Genomic DNA, 26,120 nt, shown 5'->3' on the forward strand with positions numbered 1-26,120 from the left:
TTTATACAGTTTTCTTGCATAGAAATTACAGGAACTACAAAGTCAGCATGGGATGATTATTGCTAAAAAAAATCACGTTAACATCTTAAAACCTTACATAATCCTACCAATTTAGCACTAACCCACTATGTGGTTATTGATTCGCCCAATCTGGCCTCATATCATCCAGAGGTGTTTGAACAGAATAGTTACATAAACAACAGTGAACCATTGTCAATAAGTGCAATACAGTGTGCAGGTAGACAAGATTGTGGACATTAGATCAAAAGGTTTTCATCTGGCTGCCTCTTCGATAACAGTATCATTCTGAAATAAACATTACACTTCTTGCTGCATGTAATTCAGGTGACAAAATGTAAAAGCAGAATGAACATCATCATGTTGCACCCATTTGGAGCAAGATGGCATTGAGGTCTAGGTAGCCTAAACCGGAAAAACATGTTAGTACATTGTAATGATTTTGTTTCAATTGCAATCGCGCTATGTAACTTTACACTTCTGAATCAATGTGCAGGGCAACTAATAACAATGCACATTTTAGTTTAAATTTACAGAAGCTCCCTTATGTACAACAATATTTAATTTACATAAAAAACTTTTCATAATGTTGACATGCATACCTATCTGAAAGCTCAGTGTTATACCGCAAGATGTGTGGTGGTATTGCGCAGACACGTAACTTGATTTAGGAGAGGATTTATTACAAGGAACATAGGGGCATATTACCAAGCAATAGCGATAATTATCGCTATTGCTTGGTTAGAGACAAAAATGTATCGCCGACCTGCGGCGATTTTTATCGCAGATAAACCTTGGTATTACCAAGGTTTATCGCAAATGCGATAAAAATCAGCCGCAATGCATGAATATCGCTGAAAAATCAGCGATATTCAGGCATTACCGAGCTAATTCTCTCAGCCATGTTATCCACCTCCCATTGGATAACATGGCTAAGAACTGCTCAGGGCAGGTGTTAGCTTTTGGAGATATTCGCGCTTAGCGGGAATATCTCCAAAAGTTGGTAATATGAGATAGCGATGTTAGCGACTGTTTCCAGTTGCTAACATCTTGGCATGCCCACTTTGCATGTCATTAGTGATACATTTCTCCGGCATGCAAAGTGGGGCCCAAGATAGTCGCTATCTCCTACTAGCTGTCGCTAACTGGTGTTAGCGACAGCTAGGTAATAGGAAGATAACTTTATCTCTGCTTTCTTGGCTTTTAATGCCAGAAAAGCGGAGATAAACCCCCTTGATAATATGCCCCATAGATACTTGAATGCCCCTTTAGGAGCATGTGTATCTTACAACTCAGTCCTAGTGACACAGGCTAACTGGCTTCCAAGAAACCCTCATCATTTAAGCATTTTATGACATCACTCGGTGCCCAGACAAACAGGACACCACACAAAAGCTGTCCAGTGTTCACCATTCAAATAAAAACAAAAGACACATTGAGAAAACATTATTAAAGTCATTTCATTTTGTGCTTCAATTTAGATTGCGTAATGTCTTGCAACAAAAATATTTTCTATCAGAATTACTATCTAACCATCATTCTCCGTTTGCGCATGCTAATTTTGATAGGGCCAAGTACAAACACTATTTTGCGAGTCACAAATAATTAGCAACTCGCCAAATAATTCCCTTCCAAATAGCGAGTCACAAGCCATGTACCAATGTTTTGCAACCGCATTTGCGGTCGCAAAACACTCACAAATTACCACCCTCTTCAAAAGGGTGGTAATGCAGTTGCAAATGGGAAGGGGTCCCCAGGGGACCCCTTAACCTTTGTGAATGGCTCTGAAATATTTTTTAAGGGCAGGCAGTGGTCCAAGGGACCACTGCCTGCCCTTAAAAAATTAAACGAAAACCTATCTTTTTGTTTTTTTTTAATGCAGCCCGTTTTCCTTTAAGGAAACGGGCTGAATTTAAAAAAAACTGCTTTATTGACAAGCAGTCCCAGACAGGGAGGTCTGCTGAGCCCAGCAGGCCACCATCCCTAGGAGGGCCAGCCATTCCCAATGGGATCGCAAATTGCGAGTGGCTTATTTATATTCAGGAGTCTCGCATTTTGAGACCTCATTGGGAATTGCAATCAGTATCTCTGACACTGTAGTACATTGCAATTTGCGATTTGCAATCAAGCTCAAATTGTGAAGACCAATTTACAATGGTCGTACATCTGGCTCTTACTTCTAGTAAAAAAGCCTATTCATTTGTTCTAGTCCTTTTGCAGGATGCCGATTGAATTTAAATGTGCAAACGGGTGATATAAATGCTGGAAAATGTTTAGAAGACTCATCTTCTTCAATCTGATGGTATTCCAGACATCAAAACGATTTTGCTAAACACTTGGATGCCTGCAAATGTGGTGATAATGTCATCTATACAAGGAAACAAGTGGGAGCCTACCCATATCATCTTGTTCAAACTTCTCAGGTCTACACAAACCTTTTTTCCTCACAATCACCAAAGGAGATAACCATGAGGATGAATTGATGGGTTTGATGACTCCATCTTCACATATTTTTGAGTATCTCTGCTAACTCTTCACGAATGCTAAAAAGCACATTCATTAACTTGTGTTTGACAGGCATGACTTTACTTTGTACCTTCATTTTCTGTTTGAATCCTGAAATCCTCCCCAGTTTATCACTGAACACCTCCTTAAACAAACTTGTCCAACACTTATTTGAACTTGGTCTGTAGACTGCTGCTCAAGAGATTCCTCATCTGTCACCACAGAAACCAGAACTTTCCTCCCTGGTCTTAGTGTCATTCCAAACAAAGTCCTGATTATACCATTGTCATCCTTGCCCCCAAATCAATTAACAGACTTAACACTTTGCAATCAACCATGATATTCTCATACAGGTCTATACAATTAATTTCTCCACCTTGTACTACCATAACCAAATCCTTTTCTTCAATTTGCTTGTCCTCTGACTCTTCGCTAGATTCTCTGTTGCGTACCAAATTCAGCTTCTGTTAATCCCCAACCGATTGACAAACCTTGGCAAAGGTTTTTCAATCACCACAAATCCTACATCTTTACCACAAATCCTACTCTTTGCATTTTTACCTGGATAAGGACAACCATTTGACACGTTCCTCAGATACACCCATCGGAAACAAAAGAAAATCCTCCTTTACCCTCTTATTTTATTTGAAAACTTCTTACTCTGCCCCTTCTGGTTGGAATTTAAATTCTTTTGAAATACAGCCACCCCACTCTGCTCTTTCTGTGTCAACTCTGCTCATGACTTACCAGATAGCTCTTAGCTCTTCACAGTCTTAATTGATTCTATGAGTATAGGATTCTTCAAGGTCAATACCCTTTCCTAGAAATTTTTGACCAGCAACACACAGCAATATGATCCCAAATAACTTGAGAAGTGAGTCCTTCAAACCCACACTCTATGGCAAGGTAGCCCTAAAGCTGCAACATAACAATCGATCGATTTGTCTTGGTGTTGTTCCCGTCTAAAAAACGTGTGCCTATTTACAATTAAACTTGGCTGCGCATCAAACTGTTTTCCTAGTTTTATTTACAGCCAACTGGATTCACCAATATCTTTGTCTTGGACTAATTCATAAGGTATCAAACGTTCATAGATAGATTGACCCTCAAAACCTAAACTGTGCTCCAAGTAATATCTTTTATGCTCTGGACAATATCTGTTGCCTCAAATGGCACTGAGATATTTTGTAAAAGCTCTGTACCAATTATGCCATGGAATGGGAGGGTCCCATGGTGTCTGCAGAAAAGGAGGTGATGCATTGATTCTCTGCATATTGACACAAAGAGTGTAGGAGCAATATTATGAACCTGGATACTTAACCCCAATCCACAACCTTTAAAATTGACCAAACACCACTTGTCACAAACGAATGGAAAATATATAAAAAGTCACAATGTCATCATACATACAAGAAAACACAATGTCAACTTTTTTTTTTTGCTGGCCACATAAACCCTGCTACAAATGGCTGTTCAAATAAACAAATTCTCAGTGGCAGTTTCTTGAAAAGCTGGCAATCTGTGTGCGTGTCACAGTTTGTAACACACTATTCACCACAACAATGCTGTACCTGTCACAAACGTATTACTAAGGCAAACATCCAGAAGCTTATTGTGCAATTCACTTCTGTAAAATACTAGCGAATACCCAGAATAAACTGGGTCTTAAGCTCACACTAATGATATACCGTCAGAATGTGTGCGCATCACAGTAAATAATAGCTCACACTTATGATGTGCTGTAATAATGTGTGCATATCACAGTCACAGTGTGTACTCAGGTCACAACTCTGCGCACATGATTTGCCTTCAAAGAATCTAATTTTAAACACTGTAATGCACTGTAGACATGTGTGCGAATCACAGTGTTACATGACTCTGTATCTCACCTAACCAATATGGACACCGACGTATCATACGTCCGGCTGCAAACATGGCCTATGTGCAAAGAACTGCTTGGGGCTGTTGAAAGACATACTGCATCATCTCACACTCAAGTCAAAAGAATCAATCGCCGACGGCCGCTGAGATACATGCCTGTGCACAGGAACTGTGTCCCAAGGAGAAGCTTAGGACGGATAAGTCTCTGTGAGTTCTGACTGCACAGGTACTGTCCTGCTTCAGGAACACTTGCACAAACCACAAGGACACAATTTTGTCTGTGTGTCTCATGCTGCAAATCCTGTGATCGCACTGAGCACCAATCCCCAAAACAAATCGCACAGTATACTGACCATCACCCTAGTTGGCGAGCACGAGTGAGAATTGGCATCCCCAAGTGCTATATTCGGGCGCTACGAGGGCACCCGTGAGATTTTCAAAATACGGACAGTCGTTGGTGGGTGGTCACGGGCAGTCATAGAAAATATACTCAAGTGGCAGCAATGAAGCAGCGCCCTCTAGCACACTGTGTTGTGCCGTTAATGTTGATTTTACAGTGCAGAACTAGTTCCCAGCTCCGAAAAAACTGGCACGAGCAGAGCAACATGGCGATTTCCAACCACTCCCAAAACTCCAGAGAATCTCGCAGAGTTTTCATGTATTTCTAGGTAAATCCTTGGAGCAAACCTCTGCAAGTTCCGCCCACCCTTAGTTTTGAGTTCTCGATGGGTTTACGGAAACTATCAGTACAGTTGAAAAAACAGTTTAGTGATGAACCCAATGTGGTTTTGGAGTGTTTTATTTGTTTTGGCAAGCAAATAAGGAAGCCAAGAAACTATTGATGAATGCTTCATTTGAAAGGCCAAAACCCAGATCATGGAGCACCGTAGCACTGTTAGATGTGGCTGATCTAACACAAAACATACGGCACATTTTTTAGAGATGGGCTATACCACAGAGGACCTTAGATGGACCGTGATCGAAAAACCATACGTTGCTTCTACAAATGTTACCCTTGGAGTGGATAAAAACAGATCCTTGTTCCTACGTGAGCAAAAGTGGGTTTACCGTTTAAACAGCCATCGTTTGGGACTAAAAGACGAGATTCCATGGCACTCTATTAATAGATGAGGCTCCCAGTTGACTGTTCCTTTGATGGGTCTTTCTTTTATATGGATTGCCATATTGACTTCTGGTGGAGGAGATGTGTGTTTTGGGTATAGGCCTCTATGAGGTATATCTCAATTGGGGGTTCCATCAAGTATAGGATTTCCCGAGCTCCTGGAAGTCTGGGCTTATACATCTCATTACTGACCTGTATTCCAATGTTAGTCCTATTTAAGTTGCACAAAGGCTGGCACTTGTATAACTGGCTCATTGAATGGTGGTGCTCTTAATTAATGAACAACCTCATCACTGGCTGTACATACATGTATCACAAAATGTGTCACTCACAGACTATGGTTTGAGGGGCTCTCGTAGGCCTTTCCTCTAATACGTGAGCTGGAGATTGGCCTCCCTATGACATCACGCGTGACGTGTGGTCACGCGGGAGGCATGCTGGCAGCTGATTGGCCCGGGGGCCGGGAAGTATAGCATTTTGAGACAGCGTCTGCCGGACCTGCTTGCTCTACACGGCAGGTCTGCGGCTGATCGATCAGGTCTGAATCCTCCCAGGGACAGTAAGTTTGGCACCAGATTTTTTGAGATACTTGGGCAGAGATTGACTCCTGAATTTTGGCCCGGTTTCTGTATGTGCCTTATAGCGATAATAGACACACCTAGGTGCGATGTTTCTGGACTGAGCATGGAGGGATGTTTGTCTTGGTTGTTGAGCGCTTTCTCCTTCAAACCCACAGGTTGTGTCCTAGGAGATTCATCCAGCCTGCTGCCTTTTCTAGCCCGGGGTTACAATAAACTCGGTGAGTGGGGCGACTGGGGGCTGGCCTTGTCTTTGACTTTTTCTTTTCTATACTATGAGGTTACAAACACAATCACTAGAGTTGTGAGTGATTTTTAAATGGAGAGCTCTTTCGCCGAGTCCTCAGGGGGGTGTGTTTTTAATCTTTTGGGAGCAATGATTAACACTCTGAACACTGGACACACCGATTGAGGACCCAGTGGTATCACGTGACCGATTTTGGCCGCATTTTGGGGGCAATGTATGACATGATTACGTGACCGATATTGGCCGCGTATGGGGACAATGTATTACATGGTTTAAGAGAATACCATTTGTGAATGATATGAGTATATATTACTTCATTACCAGGGACCTCCACAATAATCCTAATTGTATGTTTCTTACTTCACAGTATATGTGTCCCGTGATGTAAGGGAATCCCTCCACTAAGCAGCATTATTGCCTTTCTTCCTGGATATTAACCTAATTAAGGTAACAGGGTGTACTGGGACGGTTATGGAGTCCTGAGGAAGACCGGCGTGACCCTTGAGTGTGGGCACTAAATACATCGGTCGAAACATGTTGACTTTAGCAGTTTTTTTTTTAGGGGGATTGATGTGAGTCCTTGATTCTCATAAATATACCCACCTCTTCACTTTTTAATCCTGTCCATGAGACTCTGGAATAAAGGAATAGACTAAGAGTACTCATGAGGCAGTTTTAACTTCACAATTTCACTGCACTTGTCCTTATCACATTTTCCCAGTCTGGGTTGGTAACATTTTGTACCCACCTTTTGTTTTTGTTTGTCTGTATTGTTTTATGTTACCCCCACCCTTATGCTCCATCCTCTGCGTGGCTACGCCAGGATGTATTGTAAGCAGACCCGATGATGAAGCATGTCACACACACTTGTGTGTGTGAGTAAGGGCAACTTTTACAAACACTGTGTGTGTCCCTATCTGCTTTATCTATCATTTTATTCTTGCTCCTCTCTACCCTTCTATGTGTGTGTAGGTTAGAACTGGAGGGCTGGGGTAGTGGAGCTGAATACCGTCTCCCCCTTATTTTTGTGTGAGATGAAGCAAATAAGGAAGCCAAGAAACTATTGACGAATGCTTCATTTGTGTAGTCTTAATTTTAGATTTACATTGGTAAGGTGAAGTTTTGTTTTTTGAAAAGCAAGATAGAGAAAGCGATAGTAGTACTTATACTATCATAAACAAGTTCAGAGAGGTTTCTGTTGATAAAGGTAGGTTGTGTACAGGGTTTTTGTCACAACATTATATTAAAGAAGAATGCTAAATCCACAACATATAAAGTCAGGAATGTTCCTTTGAGTGTGCACAGTGAACTGAAGGCATTATTGGGCACATTTTGTGCAGATGAAATCATAATACCAACGGATTTGTCTCAATGGATTTCATTTGTAGTGACTGCACAACCAGATCAGGGGATTGCGATTGTGTGTAAATGTAAGGTCACTTAACAAATACATTATTGTTGACTGTCATCTGCTACCCAAGACACATGAACTGCTTGTTTAGGAAATGCTTGGATTTTCAATTCAATTGACCTTAAGGTGGTGTATCACCAAGTTCAAATAACAAATGATTCCCAGACCTTTACAATTTAATGGCCTTCTATTATTAAGAAGCCTGTATGAAGTGGCCTCTTTCACAGACGTTTTTCAAAAGATAATAGAGTTACTCTAAGGTTGTGCTGAAAACAAAGAATAACTCAGTGCTATTTTGTGTAGAGTTTCAACGATGTTGAGAGACAGAGATATGACAATTCGTAAAGAAAATGCAAATTTGGAGTGGATAAGGTGCATTAACCTTGTTATTGAGGGGCTAATTTACAAGCCCCTTGCAGTGCCTTTACGTCACTTTTTCCCACGTTAAAAGTGATGCACCAGCGGCGCAAGAGGCTTGTTAATAAGCCCCTGAATTTCTAAAAAAGGAAAGGAGGATTTCTTGAAAGTTATACAAGACACTCCTAGGCCACTTGACAAAGACTCCTTGTGTTCCTTCATTGACCTAAGTGAATACTATGCTTGCTTTGTATATGGTTATACCATCATCACTAAACCTTTAAAGAGAACGCTGCAAAAAGTGAAATTCATGTGGGGTAGCAAAGAAGAAAGTGTGTTCTGTGAAGTGAAAACAATAATCATAAATGGGCATTGGAGCTGGGAAGAAGTGATATGTAACTGTTGATGCCAGTGATTAAAGTGCTAAAGGGGCTGTGCGTTGGCAAAAGGTTAAAAGCAAGGCAAGAAGAAATGCATTTGTATCACATACACTGAATGGCATCATATCCATTCAGCAGGCACGGCCCGTGCCGGGCGTTATACTGGGGCGGTGACATCAGGCAGGGGAGGGTCAGGGTGGGGGGTTGTAAAATGCGATAAAAATAAATAAAACTAATTTCGTTGCCCACGCTGCATCGCCAAATGTGATGCAGCGTGGGCAACGAAATTCGTTTTATTTATTTTTATCGGTACTTACCTCTAATGGTCCATATCCCGCATTTTACAACCCCCCACCCTGACCCTCTCCTGCCTGATGTCACAGCCCCAGTATAACGCCCGGCACGGGCCGCGCCTGCTGAATGGAGATGATAGTAAAGCAAACCAAAATGTAAAGCATTAGAGTGTATATAGGTTGTAAATAAATTGAAAACATCTCTCTGGAGGAGCAAATTGGAATTATATCCAGACCATAAACGTTTGATCTATATAATGGAGGAGCGTGGTGTTGGTAAGGCCTCATCAAGACTAGTACGCTTCATGTCCAAATTATAAGAGTTACATTTTGAGTTTGTTCATATAGAGGGAAGTTCAAATGTATGAACTGATTGTCATGGTGAGCACTTCCTGCATCTGATGTTAATGACCGTTAAATATTTACAAAAGTGTGTTCTTGCAACGTAACCGTGCTATACGTACTAAAGAATGGATGGAGAGCGAGGAAGACATGAACTATCTAACTTTATTTAGGAAAGTCATGGTCTAAAGAGCATAAGAGTACATCTAAGTTTTTGATGGGGTTCAATGAGGTTTCACCAAAAATGAATGTGAAATATGGTGTGATTTTGAGAGTGTGTAATTTTGTTCCTCCTGATTCCATCAATGTTTCACTAATACAGTGTGAGCACAAGGGGCCTTTAGAAATTGCTGCAACAAAAAATATATGCTAGACTTTACTTTTGGTGGCTTGTAATGGACAGTATGAATGTAAGTTTTGCAAAACCTTTCAAGGAATGTTTGTTATCTGGCAAACACTGGGCAGTAGCCTAAGTATTTTAAATTGTGTTCCTACACCTGATAATCCATAGGAAAATATTGCTATTGACTTGCCTGGACCATTTTGCAGTCTTATCATGCACATGAACTATGTGGTTGTGGTAGGTGATTACCATTCATAGTAGATTCACTGCTCTTTCTACCAGCGATGTGACCATAAAATTCTTGAGAATTCTGTAGTTGAACAACTGCCTAAGATAATTGTTTCAGATAACCACAAGCAAATTGTTTCAGAGAAAATGAAAAAAGATTTTGGAGACTCTTGGTATTGTACATTTTACTGTTGCTTTATAGTCACCACAATGCAATGGCATAGTGGAAAGGGTGAAGACATTCATTACAACGCAAATACAATCTGTTTTGTCTGCTAACTTGAATTTGTACAAGACAAAATTTGGAGATATTTGAATGAAACTCGACTACCGGTATTTCCCAGTTTGACATGATGAGAGGTAGACAGGCATGTACTAAAGATTTTCCCTAGTGGATGGAGGGGAGAAATCTAAAAAAGTTGCTATTTATAAACAAGCAGTGAGAGAAAGGTTAACTTTAGCACAAGTTAAGGTAAAATAATACTATGACAAAACATTTGAAATTAGCACAAAGGTATTGAGGATTGGTCAGTGGGACATTATTAGAAAGCCAGCCAATAAAGGACATTCTAGGTTTACTTACCTGCAACAAGTGATTAAACTGGGTAAGAATTCTGGGCCTGATTTATATCTTGGTGGTATATATACAGCGCAATGACAGCAGAGTATACATACTGTGCATTTAATGGTTCAACCACCAAATTGAAATACGGGCGCCCCTTAGGGTTAATCCTATTCGGTCACCACCATGGTTAATCCCCTCCAATGGCCCTGCAGAGTGAAGGCCTACGGAGGCTGACCTGTCATTCCGCCCACCTAATTTAGATGGCCAGTTTTCACTAGCCATCACTGTCAGGAAAAACTTGGCGGTAAGGAACAGTGAAAACTAATAAATTCACCCCTCGCCATGGTAGAGGACCCCCATGGTAAGGGGAGCACTGCATTTATTTATATTCACAACGGAAATCCTGATCCAGGATTTTGTTTTCGAAAATAAAAAAAGGAACCGTCCCACTGACATAGCCCTGTACCAAACAGAAAAATACATTGACAGGAACCAGTGTGATGGCGGTTCCTGACAATGCTTTATAAATGGCCACCATGGCAGTCATCTATAAGCCTGGCAGACGGTCCCTTCACCAGGGGATGGACCAACTTACTGCATTGTCCCCAGCAGACAACCGGACGTCCAACAATATATAAATGAGACCCTCTGTGTTGAGAAGTAAAGGTTGGCGGAGTTTTAATAGAGTGGTGAAGTTTTGGGATGAGCAAGCAAGGAATGTGAAGGATTACAGGTTGTTAGTGGCTAACATGAATGTAGATGTCTATAACCAAGACTGTCAAAACACTGATAGAAGTGCCAATGTTTAAAAGTACTCAACAGGGAGGTTCATGTGATGATAGTTTGGTATAGAACATGGCTAATGTTGGCTTGGAGAAGGAACTGAATGACTGTAGTTAGATAATTAAATATGGCCCTGGCAGGGGTTTCAAAGAAAACATATCTTCAGAGGATGGTATTAAGTTAGAAGCAAAAAACTCAGACTTGCATCAACACAACAAAATGAAGAGTTGTTTATGGGTTAAATGTGGAGGGTTACTAATTGTATGGTTGTTTTTTAAGTATTGGTTTTAAGTGGGAAGGATGTTATATTGAGGTTATTCTATCCTTAATTAAAAATTATACTTTATAACTGTAATAATGATGTGTTTATTCTTGTGCCCAGTACTGGTGGCATTCCAGGGGAGAATGGGAGATAGTTGTCCTTGTTTGAATATCTGGGCAGCTCTGGTGTCAGCATAGGCTACTTTTTTTTAAAAAAAACAATATGCAGTTACAGATTGAAAGAAAGGAATTCTACAGGTAGCTCGGATACTTACAGAGCAGGAGATTGGGTGAAGTATATGAGCACCAATGGTGATTCCTGTTCTATATATTTTCCCTTCCATGCACACCATGACAGTTATTGTGTAGCAGCAGTAATGCAATGTCAAATGGAAAACATCAAGTAAAAAACATATTAGAAACCATAACTATTGGGAGGGTCTGGAGGGGCGTATGATGGAGGAAGTGATGGGAGGAGCATGCTGCGGGTCAGGCAAGGGCCTGGGGGCAATAGTGTTTTATATCTTCGACTATGGACCCCCAGGGGCCGAGAAGGGACCATCAGTATTTGATAGAACTGGGCATCTAGAAATGAAAGGGGTGTCCAAGTCATGTGGTGCAAGGTAAAAAAGGGCATGGGGAAGCAGCTTGTAACAAGATTCCATGGGCGATGAAGCAGTAGTTGGAGAAGGACGCTCGTGCAATGAGTCAATACTGTGTTAGTGGCTTGCCAGCGCTGGTCTACTGCGGTAAAGTGTTGTCCCTTAATCAGGACTAGATGGCCTCAGCATGCTCATCACTGGTCCGTAAAAGAGGGTATTTCCTATGGCATTGTGCTACTTCATGACAGAGGAGGGTACTCTCAGCTTCTGTCCAGGAAAGAACAAATTGGCGCCATGCGACCAGTGGAGGCTCCTCCGCTAAGGCCAACAACTGAAAAAGAAAATGGAACAAATTCTTATTATCATTTTATTTTCCATCCATGCTCAGCTGGGTAGGGGCAGGGCAGCGCTGCTCTGCTCTGCTCACAGAGCAGGGCAGGAGTGGTTTGTCCACTCCAAGTGCAACTGGCTCGGGCAGGTCAAAACGTCATGCAGACGACTTTGCACCAGGCTGCATTACAGCCTGGGTGCAGAACATGCCCAGCATTACATTCCCTGGCTGAGCACCGAATTAGAATGCTCAGACCAATCACAACGCTGCATTGTAGCATTGTGATTGCTTAAGGGGAGCCTGGGAGCTTCCTGCTTCCTGCGCTGGAAGCCAGCGAAGAGAAACAAGAGGCGCAGGCAACAGGTAAGTGTTTTAAATTCTTTTTCATTCTTTCCCCCCCCCGTACCCCAACCCCCACACCACCCCTGTTAAATACCAGCAGCCACTGCATGCGACTATTGATGGGGGCACCACTGCCTTTGAAAGGTGTGTAATAGCTCTTATGTCTAAGATGAGTGCCAAGTCTAGAGAGTGGGGCATGGCTATGCGGTGTTTAGGTGAATAAAAAAGATCCAGAACAACAGTGTTTCAGCAACCCAGCTTTACGTACCCTGAAAGCACCAGTGAGTGATCAATAATACAACTCAGAAAGCAGGCAAGCCAGGGCATGTCCAGAGCATGTGTTAGAAGTGAGCACCCGGTAGATGACAGCGGGAGCAGCCTGATGCTCCTGGAATGATGTCATTGATTCGTCCTAAGGTCAAGTACACCCTGTGTAGGATGAGGTTTAGGCCTGCATTTCTAGAAACTGTGTGAGTAGGCCTGGGCGAAATTTTGATTACGCCGGAGCAATCTGAGTAATTTCAGTAATTATACATTACTCTTGTGAAAATTACCAAAATTATGCAGTTACGCCAGCATGAGTAATTAAGAGTAATTGGGGGCAGAAATTGTACTTGTTGGCACACAGAAACAACACACTAGCTGCTGCCTTCTGCTGTACAAGTCCTGAAGCATGCAGTGCTACTTTCTTAGCACAAAAGGCATTCTCATTTTACATGTGAGTGTCCATTTGGTACTAAGAAAATAGCCTTAAATGCTGGATTACGCAACTCACACAATTACGCAAAATTACAAGTCATTTTTCATTAAAACGAGTAACTACGCTACAGAGAATTAGTTAGGCCCAGCCCTATTTGTGAGGGAGTGTTTCCATTCTGCATCATTAGATGCCCAGGCAAGGTCAGTTTTCCACTTAGCCAGCAGCGTGTATAGATGAGTTTGCGTGTAGGCCTTCGGGGCACTAGAGGACCATTTATTTGTGACGCTTATTACCTATGGTGTGCAGTGACTGCAGCGGTAAACAACCATTACTTCGCATCTTTTACTTTGCACTTCTTTTACTTAGCATCTTTTACTTAGCATTGTTTTTTACTTCGCATGCTTTTACTTAGCATGCCTTTACTTCGCATATGCCTTTACTTAGCATATGCCGTTACTTCACAGGAGAAGAGTGGATCCATGGTTGAAGGGGAAGAGAGGGACCACGGGCAGAGAGAGGTAAGTGGGGCAGTGTAGTTAGGGTAGTGTAGTAGTGTATGTGTAGTGTAGGGTGTAGTGTTTTAGTGTTTAGGGTAGTGTTGTCGTATGTGTAGAGTAGGGGGTAGCGCGTTTTAGGGTTTAGGGTAGTGTTGTAGTGTATGTGTAGTGTAGGGTAGTGTTTTAGGGTTTAGGGTAGTGTTGTAGTATATGTGTAGTGTAGGGGGTAGTGTTTTAGGGTTTAGGGTAGTGTTGTAGTGTATGTGTAGTGTAGGGTAGTGTTTTAGGGTTTAGGGTAGTGTTGTAGAGTATGTGTAGTGTTTTAGGGTTTAGGGTAGTTTTGTAGTGTAGGGGGTAGTGTTTTAGGGTTTAGGGTAGTGTTGTAGTGTAAGTGTTGTGTAGGGGGTAGAGTTTTAGGGTTTAGGGTAGGGTTGTAGTGTATGTGTAGTGTAGGGGTAGTGTTTTAGGGTTTAGGGTAGTGTTGTAGTGTATGTGTAGTGTAGGGGAAGTGTTTTAGGATTTAGGGTAGTGTTGTAGTGTATGTGTACTGTAGGGGAAGTGTTTTAGGGTTTAGGGTAGTGATGTAGTGTATGTGTAGTGTAGGGTAGTGATTTAGGGTGGCGTGGAGGGTAGTGTTGGTGTGTAGGATTTTTTTTTTAAAAAAGAATCTTTATGCGTAGTAAAATCCTGCGTATCCTGGCATCCCGTCCCAGTGGTTAGGTTACAAATAAAAAAAATAATAAATAAAAACACTTTGAACGTGTAGTAAAAACATGCGAAGTAAGGTACCGCTAAGAAAAGCAACCTCTAATGTTATTACTAATTTTGCGAAGTAATGACATGCGTACTAAAAAAATGCAAAGTAAATGCTTTTGCGAAGTAAAAACCGCTTAGTAAAAGCATGCTATGTAAATGCATGCTAAGTAACATCATACAATCACTGCAGCAGCTTGTGTGTGAGGTGCTCCACTGCAGCTATCTGCTGTCCTCAACTCAGTGTGCGTGTTAGACTGTTGCAAGTTAATACATGTTTCGGAGGCACAATAAACTTTCCCACGAGGTCCTATTGTGAAGCGCTCTGACACCTTCGGGTAAAGTCCGCGCTATACAAAAACGCATGAATAAATAAATAAATAAAGAGTATGGAGAGAGCCTTCAGCAAAGACAAACATTGTCTCAACCCTCCAAAAGTGCCAGGGTTTAAGTTTGAGGAGGGCGACAGCATTATCAGAGTGCAACATACTAAGGATGTGGATGGCTGGAGCGTACAGGAGGGTCTGCTTTGTGACGCAGAGAGCTCTGCAAAAGCAGGAGTAAGCAGCCCGTGTGGGCCAAGTGTGAAGGTGCGTATTGTGACCTTCCATTGTCAGGCAGGCTCCAAAGCTTTGCCCTCGCCACTCTACCTCTGTCCTTGCTCCATATCAGTTCACCTAATTAGTCCAAGGAGAGAAGGAATGCAGCAGGTAGATGATGAGACAAGTTGGCGAAACAGTAAAGCAGTCTGGGCAGATACTCATCTTCGAGAGGGTAATCCTGCCCACCATGAAGAGTGCTAGAGTACACCAGAATGTCACCTACTGCTGAAGCACAACGGCAGCCCTCGTTTCATTCCCGTCAAGAAGGTCGCTATTAGAGTGGTATATATGGATTCATGCACTGCCATCAAAGTGTGGTCCCCTCAATTATTAGTGGTGCTTCAACAGTAGAGGGGTTGAGAGGAAACAGACTTCTGCTTGTCAACCTGCAGGCCAGATGCTGCATGGAACTCGCTGAGGGCCACTGCCGTGCCCGACAACCAGCCACCACATCTATATGGTATAGAAGCAGGTCAGCCATGTACAGGGACATGTCGTGTAAACTGTAGATGGCAGGGATGCCCCGCTCTGCATTGCAGCCTGCTAGCTAGAGCTTCCATCGCAAAGGTAATGAGGAGTGGTAGAAAAGGCACCCCGGTCTGGTGTCCCTGTGTATGAGGACAGCACTTAATACATAGCGACCTGTGTGACCGTGTGCCAGAGAGTTTGTAAAAAGGAGTTGAATAACATTTACTATGCGACTCTCGAATCCCAGGAGTAGGAGCACTGTGAACAGGTAACTCCAGTCCAAGAAGTCAAAGGCTTTCTCCTAGTCCAGTGCCAAGTAGGATGCTCTAAGATGACGTGAAGGAGCAAACTCCATACTGCGGATGGGTCGTCATAGGTTTAAGGATGTGCTGTGGCCCATGATAAACCCTGTATGCTCTGGATGAATCAGGAGGGGCAACAGAGGCAGAACTCGGTCTACTAAAACCTTGCCCAGGATAGTATAATCTGTGTTTAATATTTCTAGGGATTGGTAGGAGGACAAATGTGTGATATCTCTTCTGGGTATGGGAATGGAGACCAGCATGAAAGGCAACTGTCTCTCTGCAATCCCTGTTCACGTTATAGGAGCTAAAACATCAACATAAGTGCAACAAGCATTTGCAATGCAATAGGTCTCGCAGCATTAAAGTTTGAGTTATTGGCATTGTATATGACAACGTGTTGCATTACATTTTTAGCAAAGTCTGTATTTGTGTATAAAGATGATTTGCAAGATGATAGCTGTTGCAAAATATTAAGCAATGTTGGCAATAATATTATATTAGAATAATATTGTAAGTTACTGTTATACTTATAAGCATATTGGTAGCGCATAGTGATGTTGTGGTGCCCCTGAATGATGCTGTGGTGGTGCCGAGTGATGCTGTGCTGCTAGGATAGATAGTGAGGGCGATAGATAGATAGAGGGAGGGCGAAAGATAGATAGAGTGAGGGCGAGAGAGAGAGAGATAGAGGGAGGGCGAGAGAGAGATAGAGGGAGGGTGAGAGAGATAGAGGGTGTGCGAGGGATGGAGTGTGGGTGATGGATGGAGTGTGGGGCGAGGGATGGCATGTGGGCCGAGGGATGTAGTGTGGGGCGAGGGATGGCATGTGGGCCGAGGGATGTAGTGTGGGGCGAGGGATGGAGTGTGGGGCGAGGGATGGAGTGTGGGGCGAGGGATGGAGTGTGGGGCGAGGGATGGAGTGTGGGGCGAGGGATGGCGTGTGGGGCGAGGGATGGCGTGTGGGGCGAGGGATGGCGTGTGGGGCGAGGGATGGCGTGTGGGGCGAGGGATGGCGTGTGGGCCGAGGGATGGAGTGTGGGGCGAGGGATGGAGTGTGGGGCGAGGGATGGCGTGTGGGGCGAGGGATGGCGTGTGGGGCGAGGGATGGTTAAAGTGGCGTCGTAAATCTGAATTGTAATAATGTCACTTGACATTACAAAACCATAGAAATTCAATTAAAAAAATTAAGTTAAACAGACACTACAGTTAAGTGAAAACGTTAGTTAAAACATACTATTTTAAACTTACAAAAAAAAATGAAATTCACTAGTTATAGGTATTTGAAGTAACTATAACTCATGCCATAAAACGAGCTATAACTGGGCCCCCCTCCCGATTTACTGCTTATGACCTCACATATCACATCACTCATGACCTGTTCAATGGTATCATTTAAAATCACTGGTGACGTCTGAAATTACATAATTTATAACAACACTGCATGGTGAAGGCGCAAGGTATAGTTACTTCGGTTAACTCTAAATAGTGAATTTCAGCGTTTTTTAGTTTTTTTGTTTAAAATGTTATTTTTAAACTGACATTTTACTTGACTAAAATGTCACTTTAACCTTTGTTTTTCTTTGATCGATAGATATCTAGATAGATGCATTGGATCCGGTGAATGGTACATAGTTTTTAGTCCTCCCAAGCGAGTGGAGATGTGGAACAGACTGCTGCTCTCCACACATATTTTCTTTATTTTCCTTTGGCCGCAGAAGCAGCTAAAATTAGTACACACATTCATTGCAGAGCGGCTGTCAAGCTTTCTGCGTTTTACTTCATAAGACTGCTGCTTCCATCCACCCACTCGCCATCTTCATTTCTGTAGCGCCCTCTGTTTTCGCTGGTGGTGCAGTTTTGGTTCTGCCACATGCCTATTGAGTCCAAACGGTGGGTGTTACTTCTGATTACATTATGCCGCTACTCTCTTGCTCTGCTAAGCAGTGTTTAGTTTGTAAAAAAAAAGTACTAGTGCCCTCGTCAGAATGCCACTGCAGCTTGCACCTCTAGAGGGGTGTGAGGTGTAATGCCTTGGGAAGAGAAGTATGCCAAAATAAATGTTTGGGATGGAGCAGCAGCTAAAGCACTTACTTCACATAAAAACTATACAATAGAGATATAGGTAGTGTCAGAAGCAGAACATACAACAGATAGAGAGGTGACAGTAGAACTATGAGTCAGACATGCACACACATACACGTGTTATCCCTTCCAGCTATGGTAATAGTGTAAAACTCGCAGCAAAGTGAACTCCCTCAACACATACACACTGTCCTCCAACGGGCAGCAATTTCCTTCACAAATACATCTAATCGCATTTGTTTAGCATTTACTACTTCTGACGAGGTGTTCATAACAGAACCAATTCAAAATTCTGTCACACGTACAAGTAGCAGCAGCCAGTGTAAGCCTCTCTCCTTGCGTGTGCGGACAGCAGCAATGCAGGCTTCTGTTTAACATACACCTACACCCACCAACTAAGCAACAACAAAATAACAGAGAGCAATGCAAACTTCTCTCTTACACACACATACAGAGATGTAGAAGCTGTGCAAGCCTCCCAAACACAACACATAGAACGGGGAACGAACAGAACTGCGGGCTTGATCTTACATACATACACACACACGCTCACCGCACCAGCAGTACAAACCTCACTTGCCCACAACACAGAATGAGATGTGGCTGTAGAGAGGGGTGAGCTGTGGCTGTGGGGCTTTGCACGGATGTAGGGACTGTTGGCATCAGGTACTGGTGCCTGGTGATGTGTTAAGGTCGGTGGGGACGTGCTGGGTGTAGGCGTGTGTCGGTGCTCGTGATATTGGGTAGGAGGCTCTGTTAATGTATCACGGCTCTGGGACTGTGGTGTGCACCCGGCTCTGCGAGTTGTGTGGAGAGCTCTGTTGCAATCTGTTGCCCACTCTGGCGACGGGTATGCTTCTGTGTAAGTGTGCTATACGGGTGTCTGTGGCGGTGTGTTGAAGTGCGTGATGCGGCTGTGACGGGGATCTGTATGCTGCGGTTCTGTTGTAGTGTGAGCGAGTTCTGGAGACGTCCTTGCGCTTGGAGATGTTGCCGAACTTCAGCGAAGATGTGTGGGCTGTAGGCAGCAAGGACGTTATGACATACCTACCTACTCCACATGCTGCCCCCTCCTCTCAGAGTTTGCCGGCCTGTACATGCGGCTGCTCCCGCAGAATCGAGGTGCAGCAGGAAGGGAAGGGGTCCTGCTCCGGCGGGGAGGGAATGGGCAGCGGTGAAGTGAAGTCCTTGGAACAGACGAGCAGCGCGCACAATCCCGACTCGAGAGACAGCTGGCACCAGTCCTGCCTGGAAAAGAACTGGGCAGGTCCGGCGCCAAGGGTGCGCTGCAGGCGAGGACAACCCCTGCCCCGGGGCAGCAGCCGCAGGGCCCGGAGCGCGGTGACAGCGGGCGGGGTGGGTCAGGAGTCAGGACTCTCACACCGGAGGGTCTGCAGGCAGGGGGCAGTGTTGTGGGGGCCCCGGGGCCGGTGCGTACTCGGGCAGCGCGGCGCGTGCGTCACTGCGGACGTCCTGCCCGCGAGCGCTGCCTGTGATGCACAAAAACCAAACGGTGTCCGGAAGTCAGGCAAAGTCGCCTGTGACGGGGGCGGGGCTTCAGCGGCAACCAAGTGATCGCGAACTACAAAAACAAGGAAACCCGACACGTCAGCAAAAAAAACGAGCTTCCCAGGAGACAGCGCCTGGCCACAGCGCGCGTTCGCGTGCGCGTGGCACTTTCAAATCGCCATGCGCGCGGCCAGTGCTGTCCTCCTGGAAAGCTCCTGGAAAGCAGACACGCTGACTATAGGTCTTTGGCGAGAGAGAGCTTCGCTCGCTTCACCGAGACCTAATAAAACACACGAGGGAGCCAGGTGGACCCAGGGTTTACCAGCAGCTAAAGAGCGAATAGCATTCTTAATCTCTGCTGCTGTGATGGGTGCATCGAGGTCCCGCCTCTGCTCCAGCATTATATGCGGGGTGGTGATGCTATCTAGATATCTTTAATATGACTGGAGTGCCTTTTATAAAGTAATGGGTTGCTGCGTGTGATCCTGTGCCAGCAGCTAGGCCAGAAGGACTCCTAGTTTGCCTGCCTCAGAGTGTGTGCACACACTCTATGCCGAATAGTTGAGGCAGTGCAGCCACTCGAGGAGTTCAGCATGTTGAGGGTGAGCTGCTGCTACGGGGCGGTACAAAGTAAGTCAATGGATCATTAATGAGATGTGTTCTTGACTTCCATCAGCTGCGTCTCAATGGCGTTTTGTGCTCCCACCAGCTCACCAATGCAATGGCTGTCATCAGACACCCTAAACACCTGCCATTCTGTGGACACAGTGGAAGGAGTACCCTGACTGAGCTCAAAGTATTCAAACATCTTGTCTCACATGAGCCAATTAATGCCACATCCTCTAGCGTCACTGACTGTAGAAGCTATGCAGGGTTCAGAGGGTGCAGGTGGAAACAGTGCAGGTTAGCCTGAAGAGCGCTGTGGTCAGAGATAGTGTAACCAAGCTACTCAGTGCAGTGTATATGTGGCTGAGAGGCAGCGGGCATAGGATTTGGTCTAAGCACATGTGGAGGGCATGCTGGAGCGAGAAGAAAGAGTATACTCTGGAAGTGGGGTTTCAGTGGCGCCACACATCAAGAAGGTTCCAATGGTAAAGCCATTGTGTCAGATGTTTAGCATTGTGGCGGTATGTAGTTACTTGCAGCAGGAGGGGATAATGACCTGTTGAGGGTTATATCCAGTACACTGTTGAAGTCCCAACCAAGGAGCCATGGTAGGGGTGCCCACTGAGCTAACTGATGTGACAGTGTAGCTAGGAAAGAAGCCTGGTCACTGTGTGGGGCATAAATGCAGCCAAGCACCAGGGGAGAGCCATCTAAGTGGTCATACAGAGGGACATAACAGCCCTCTTTGTCAATCATTGATGTGGAAATCTGGAATGGAACGCCAGCACGCATCCACACCATTGCACCCAGGGAGTAGGACGCGAAGGGCTTCATGTAAACCTGACTCTCTCATTGCTTTTGGAGTTGCAGCGAGATTCTGAGTTGAGTCAGTTGTTCCTGACCAGCTCCTTGATGAAGATGCTTAACCTGTTTTCTGTGCAATAAACCCAACTTACTTCATGACAAGCTCCAGAGTATTTACCACACAGCACCTCTTAGTCTGTGGAGTGCATTGCCTGCAGTAGGACGACTTGTCCCTCCCTGCCCATGAAGTAGACATATTCATAGTCATACATACAGTGCTGTAGAGAAGCTGCCAGGTGAATGGCTACACTCCTTAAGAATCCCCTAACAGAGAGGACTCCCCAACTCACCAGCAGCACAAGTAACAGTGTAGGTCCATCCCTCCCTATGAACCGGGTATACCAAAACTTTGTGAGATAGGGTGCAACGGCATCCCGCCCAAACCGGTAGAACCTTAAAAAATCCCTCTACTCAGGGGTGAAGTGTTTAGAATGACCATGAGAACAGTTGCAGCAATAAGGCCCTGTGCAGGTGCATCTCGCTAACTAGGAGTAACTGCGGGTGGCCGAACACTGTGCATTGGTGGACCATTAGGAACCATGGTGAGAGGGAGTGTAGTCCATGGCAAAATTGAGACCTCTAATAATGGAGAGAAATTCTATGGCCACTTCAGACAAGGGTCTGGTTTCATGTAAGAAACATTGGCAAAACACAGTTAGCATGGTTCCACAGGCACAGGGAAAGCAGTTATATCAGTTCCTCTCCTGTTTGTGGAGTGATGACTGATGGAGCGCCCAGGGTAAGCACTGAAAGTAAAGAGGATAAGTATTCAGTGTCGATAGGTGAGTCTGCTGGGTTAGTGTCCTCCAGTGCCTCAGGAGTGGAGTGGAGTATCGTAGCTGCCATCAGCGCCGATGGTTGACGTGCCTCTGAATGGGTCTCCAAGGGAATCAAGTCTCACAGTCCCAGGGGTTCAAGGTGCCATCGGGTCTTCATCTATCAATGGCTCCATTACTAGGGGTGGGCGGAATTTGCGTAATCGGGTTACGCAAATCTCCCCAAAACTGTGAAAAATCTCTGTGAACACGCAGAAATTCCGCGAACACGTGGAATTGCTTGTTCCCGATGCTTTTTTCCTGTTCGCAATTGTTGTTTGCGTGCTCAGGGGGAAATATCTCGCGAACACGCATTTTGAGAACGCAAACAAGCAAAAAAATTTGCGAAGTTGTGGAACGCAGATTTTTGGTCAATTTAGCGTACTCCGCGGAACGTGAAATTACCCAAATTCCGTGAGCGGAATGGAATTTACCGCCCAGGCCCATCGGAGCCGCTGCATCAGATGAGGAAAAGCATTCTCTCTAGTTCCAGGCTGCTGTTGGGTTCTCGAAGAAGTGGGATATGTTGTGTGTCACTAGTCATAGCTTAGCCCACAGCTTTCCAAACTTTCCACATCGGTGACACACCTTTTCAACAATCTTCATCTTGTAACACGGTAATGCGAGCGAGCGCAGCGAGCGAGCCAATCCTCCTACAGGGGGTTCTGGGGGTTCTCCTGCAAGAAAAATTTGAAAAAATAGTGGGCCAATGGTGCAGTTTCAAGCAAATTTGAGAAAGCAGGAAGGTTCTAACAAAGACAGTGACTAGCAAAACTGGGTGTAAGCAAGGTTAGGTGTGTGCCTGAAACAAGAATATAACCATGCCCCATTGATTTACAGCACAAAAAGGGGGGGTGCACGCACTGCCAACCCTTCCAAACATGCACAAAGTCCACCTGATGCCTTGCTGTATATGAGTTATACAAAAATCCGTTCAGGACCAATCATGTAACTTATCAGCCGGTCTCTGTACATTAAACTCAGGTTAGACCGCTTTTCTCAGCGCAGCGCGCCAAAAGGCACATCATTCGTACTTCACCATGCCTTGCTATCCATCTCTCTCCCACCTCTCCCTCTCCCATCTCCACACTCCCATCTCCCTCTCCTCTCCCTCCTCTCCTCTCTCTCTCTCCTCCTCTCTCCCTCTCTCCCTCCTCTCCCTCTCCCTCTCTCCCTCCTCTTCTTCTCCCTCCTCTCCCTCTCTCTCCTCTCCCTCCCTCTCTCTCCTCTCCGTCTCCCTCTCACTCCCCTTCCTCTCCCTCCTCTCCCTCTGTCTCCTCTCCCTCCTTTCCCTCTGTCTCCTCTCCCTCTCTCTCCTCTCCCTCTCTCTTCTATCCATCTCCCTCTCACTCCTCTCCCTCCTCTCCCGCTCCTCTCCCTCTCTCCTCCTCTTCCTCTCCCTCCTCTCCGTCTCACTCCTCTCCCTCCTCTCCCTCTTTCTCCCTCTCTCTCCCTCCTCTCCGTCTCCCTCCTCTCCCTCTCCTCCCTCTCCCTCTCCCTCTCCTCCCTTTCCCTTTCCCTCCTCTCCCTCTCCCCCCTCTCCCTCTCCCTTCTCTCCCTCTCTCTCCTCTCTGTCTCTCTCTCACTCCCTCTCCCTCTCCCTTCCCTCCCCTCCCTCTCTCTCCTCTCCGTCTCCCTCTCACTCCTCTCCCTCTCACTCCTCCCCCTCTCTCGCTCCTCTCCCTCTCTCCCTCCTCTTCCTCTCCCTCCTCTCCCTCTCTCACTCCTCTCCCTCTCCCTCCTCTCCCTCTTCGTCTCCCTCTCACTCCTCTTCCTCTCCCTCCTCTCCCTCTTAATCTCCCTCTCCCTCCTCTCCCACCTCTCCCTCCCTTCTCTACCTCCTCTCCCTCTCCCTTCTTTCTCTCTCCCTCCTCTTCCTCTCCCTCCTCTCCCTCTGTCTCCTCTCCCTCTCTCTCCCTTCTCTCCCTCCTCTTCCTCTCCCTCTCTCTCCCTCTCTCCCTCCTCTTCCTCTCCCTCTCGCTCCCTCATCTCCATCTCACTCCTCTCCCTCCTCTAACTCTAACTCTCCCTCCTCTCCCTCTTCCTCTCCCTCCTCTCCCCCTCTCTCCCTCCTCTCTGTCTCACTCCTATCCCTCTCCCTCCTCTCCCTCCTCTCCCTCTTCCTCTCCCTCCTCTCCCTCTTCTACTTCTCTCTCCTCTCCCTCTCCGTTTCCCTCTCACTCCTCTTCCTCTCCCTCCTCTCCCTCTTCCTCTCCCTCTCTCCCTCCTCTCCCACCTCTCCCTCTCCCCCCTCTCCCTCTCCCTCTCCCTTCTCTCCCTCTCCCTCTCACTCCTCTTCCTCTCCCTCCTCTCCCTCTGTCTCCTCTCCCTCTCTCTCCCTTCTATCCCTCCTCTTCTCCCTCTCTCTCCCTCTCTCCCTCCTCTTCCTCTCCCTCTCGCCCCCTCCTCTCCATCTCACTCCTCTCCCTCTCCCTCCTCTAACTCTCCCTCCTCTCCCTCTTCCTCTCCCTCCTCTTCCCCTCTCTCCCTCCTCTCTGTCTCACTCCTCTCCATCTCCCTCTCACTCCTCTCCCTCCCTCGCTCCTCTCACTCTCTTCCTCCTCTTCCTTTCCCTCCTCTCCCTCTCCATCTCCCTCTCACTACCATTCGTCTCCCTCCTCTCCCTCTGTCTCCTCTCCCTCCTCTCCATCCTCTCCCTCTCCCTCCTCTGCCTCTCCCTCTCCATCCTCTCCCTCTCTGTCTCCCTGTCACTCCTCTTCCTCTCCCTCCTCTCCCTCTTCCTCTCCCTCCTCCTCTCCCTCCTCTCCCTCCTCTCCTTCTCTCTCCTCTCCGTCCCCCTCTCACTCCTCTCCTTCCCACCCTCCTCTCCCTCTCTCACTCCTCTCCCTCTCCCTCCTCTCCCTCTCCATCTCCCTCTCCATCTCCCTCTCCATCTCCCTCTCACTCCTCTTCCTCTCCCTCCTCTCCCTCTGTCTTCTCTTCCTCCTCTCCATCCTCTCCCTCTCCCTCCTCTGCCTCTCCCTCTCCCTCCTCTCCCTCTCTGTCTCCCTCTCACTCCTCTTCCTCTCCCTCCTCTCCCACTTCCTCTCCCTCCTCCTCTCCCTCCTCTCCCTCCTCTCCTTCTCACTCCTCTCCGTCTCCCTCTCACTCCTCTCCCTCTCCCTCCTCTCCCTCTCTCTCCTCTCCATCTCCCTCTCCCTCCTCTCCCTCTCTTGCTCCTCTCCCTCCCTCCTCTCCCTCTCCCTCCTCTCCCTCTCGCACTCCTCTCTCACTCCTCTCCCTCTCCGTCTCCCTCTCACTCCTCTTCCTCTTCCTCCTCTCCCTCTGTCCAGTCTCCCTCTCACCCTCCTCTCCCTCCTCTCCCTCTCTCTCCCTCTCTCCTCTCTGTCTCACTCCTCTCCCTCTCCCTCCTCTCCATCTCACTCCTCTCCCTCTCCCTCCTCTACCTCTCCCTCCTCTCCCTCTCCGTCTCCCTCTCACTCTTCTTCCTCTCCTGTTCGCAATTGTTGTTTGCGTGCTCAGGGGGAAATATCTCGCGAACACGCATTTTGAGAACACAAACAAGCAAAAAAATTTTGCGAAGTTGCGGAACGCAGATTTTTGGTCAATTTAGCGTTCTCCGCGGAACGTGAAATTACCCAAATTCCGCGAGCGGAATGGAATTTACCGCCCAGGCCCATCGGAGCCGCTGCATCAGATGAGGAAAAGCATTCTCTCTAGTTCCAGGCTGCTGTTGGGTTCTCGAAGAAGTGGGATATGTTGTGTGTCACTAGTCATAGCTTAGCCCACAGCTTTCCAAACTTTTCCACGTCGGTGACACACCTTTTCAACAATCTTCATCTTGTAACACGGTAATGCGAGCGAGCGCAGCGAGCGAGCCAATCCTCCTACAGGGGGCTCTGGGGGTTCTCCTGCAAGAAATATTTGAAAAAAATAGTGGGCCAATGGTGCAGTTTCAAGCAAATTTGAGAAAGCAGGAAGGTTCTAACAAAGACAGTGACTAGCAAAACTGGGTGTAAGCAAGGTTAGGTGTGTGCCTGAAACAAGAATATAACCATGCCCCATTGATTTACAGCACAAAAAGGGGGGTGCACGCACTGCCAACCCTTCCAAACATGCACAAAGTCCACCTGATGCCTTGCTGTATATGAGTTATAAAAAAATCCGTTCAGGACCAATCATGTAACTTATCAGCCGGTCTCTGTACATTAAACTCAGGTTAGACCGCTTTTCTCAGCGCAGCGCGCCAAAAGGCACATCATTCGTACTTCACCATGCCTTGCTATCCATCTCTCTCCCACCTCTCCCTCTCCCATCTCTCCCTCTCCCATCTCCCTCTCCTCTCCCTCCTCTCCATCTCTCTCTCCT

The sequence above is a fragment of the Lissotriton helveticus genome, chromosome 7 (assembly GCF_964261635.1).
Source record: "Lissotriton helveticus chromosome 7, aLisHel1.1, whole genome shotgun sequence".
Taxonomy (NCBI): Eukaryota; Metazoa; Chordata; class Amphibia; order Caudata; family Salamandridae; genus Lissotriton; species Lissotriton helveticus.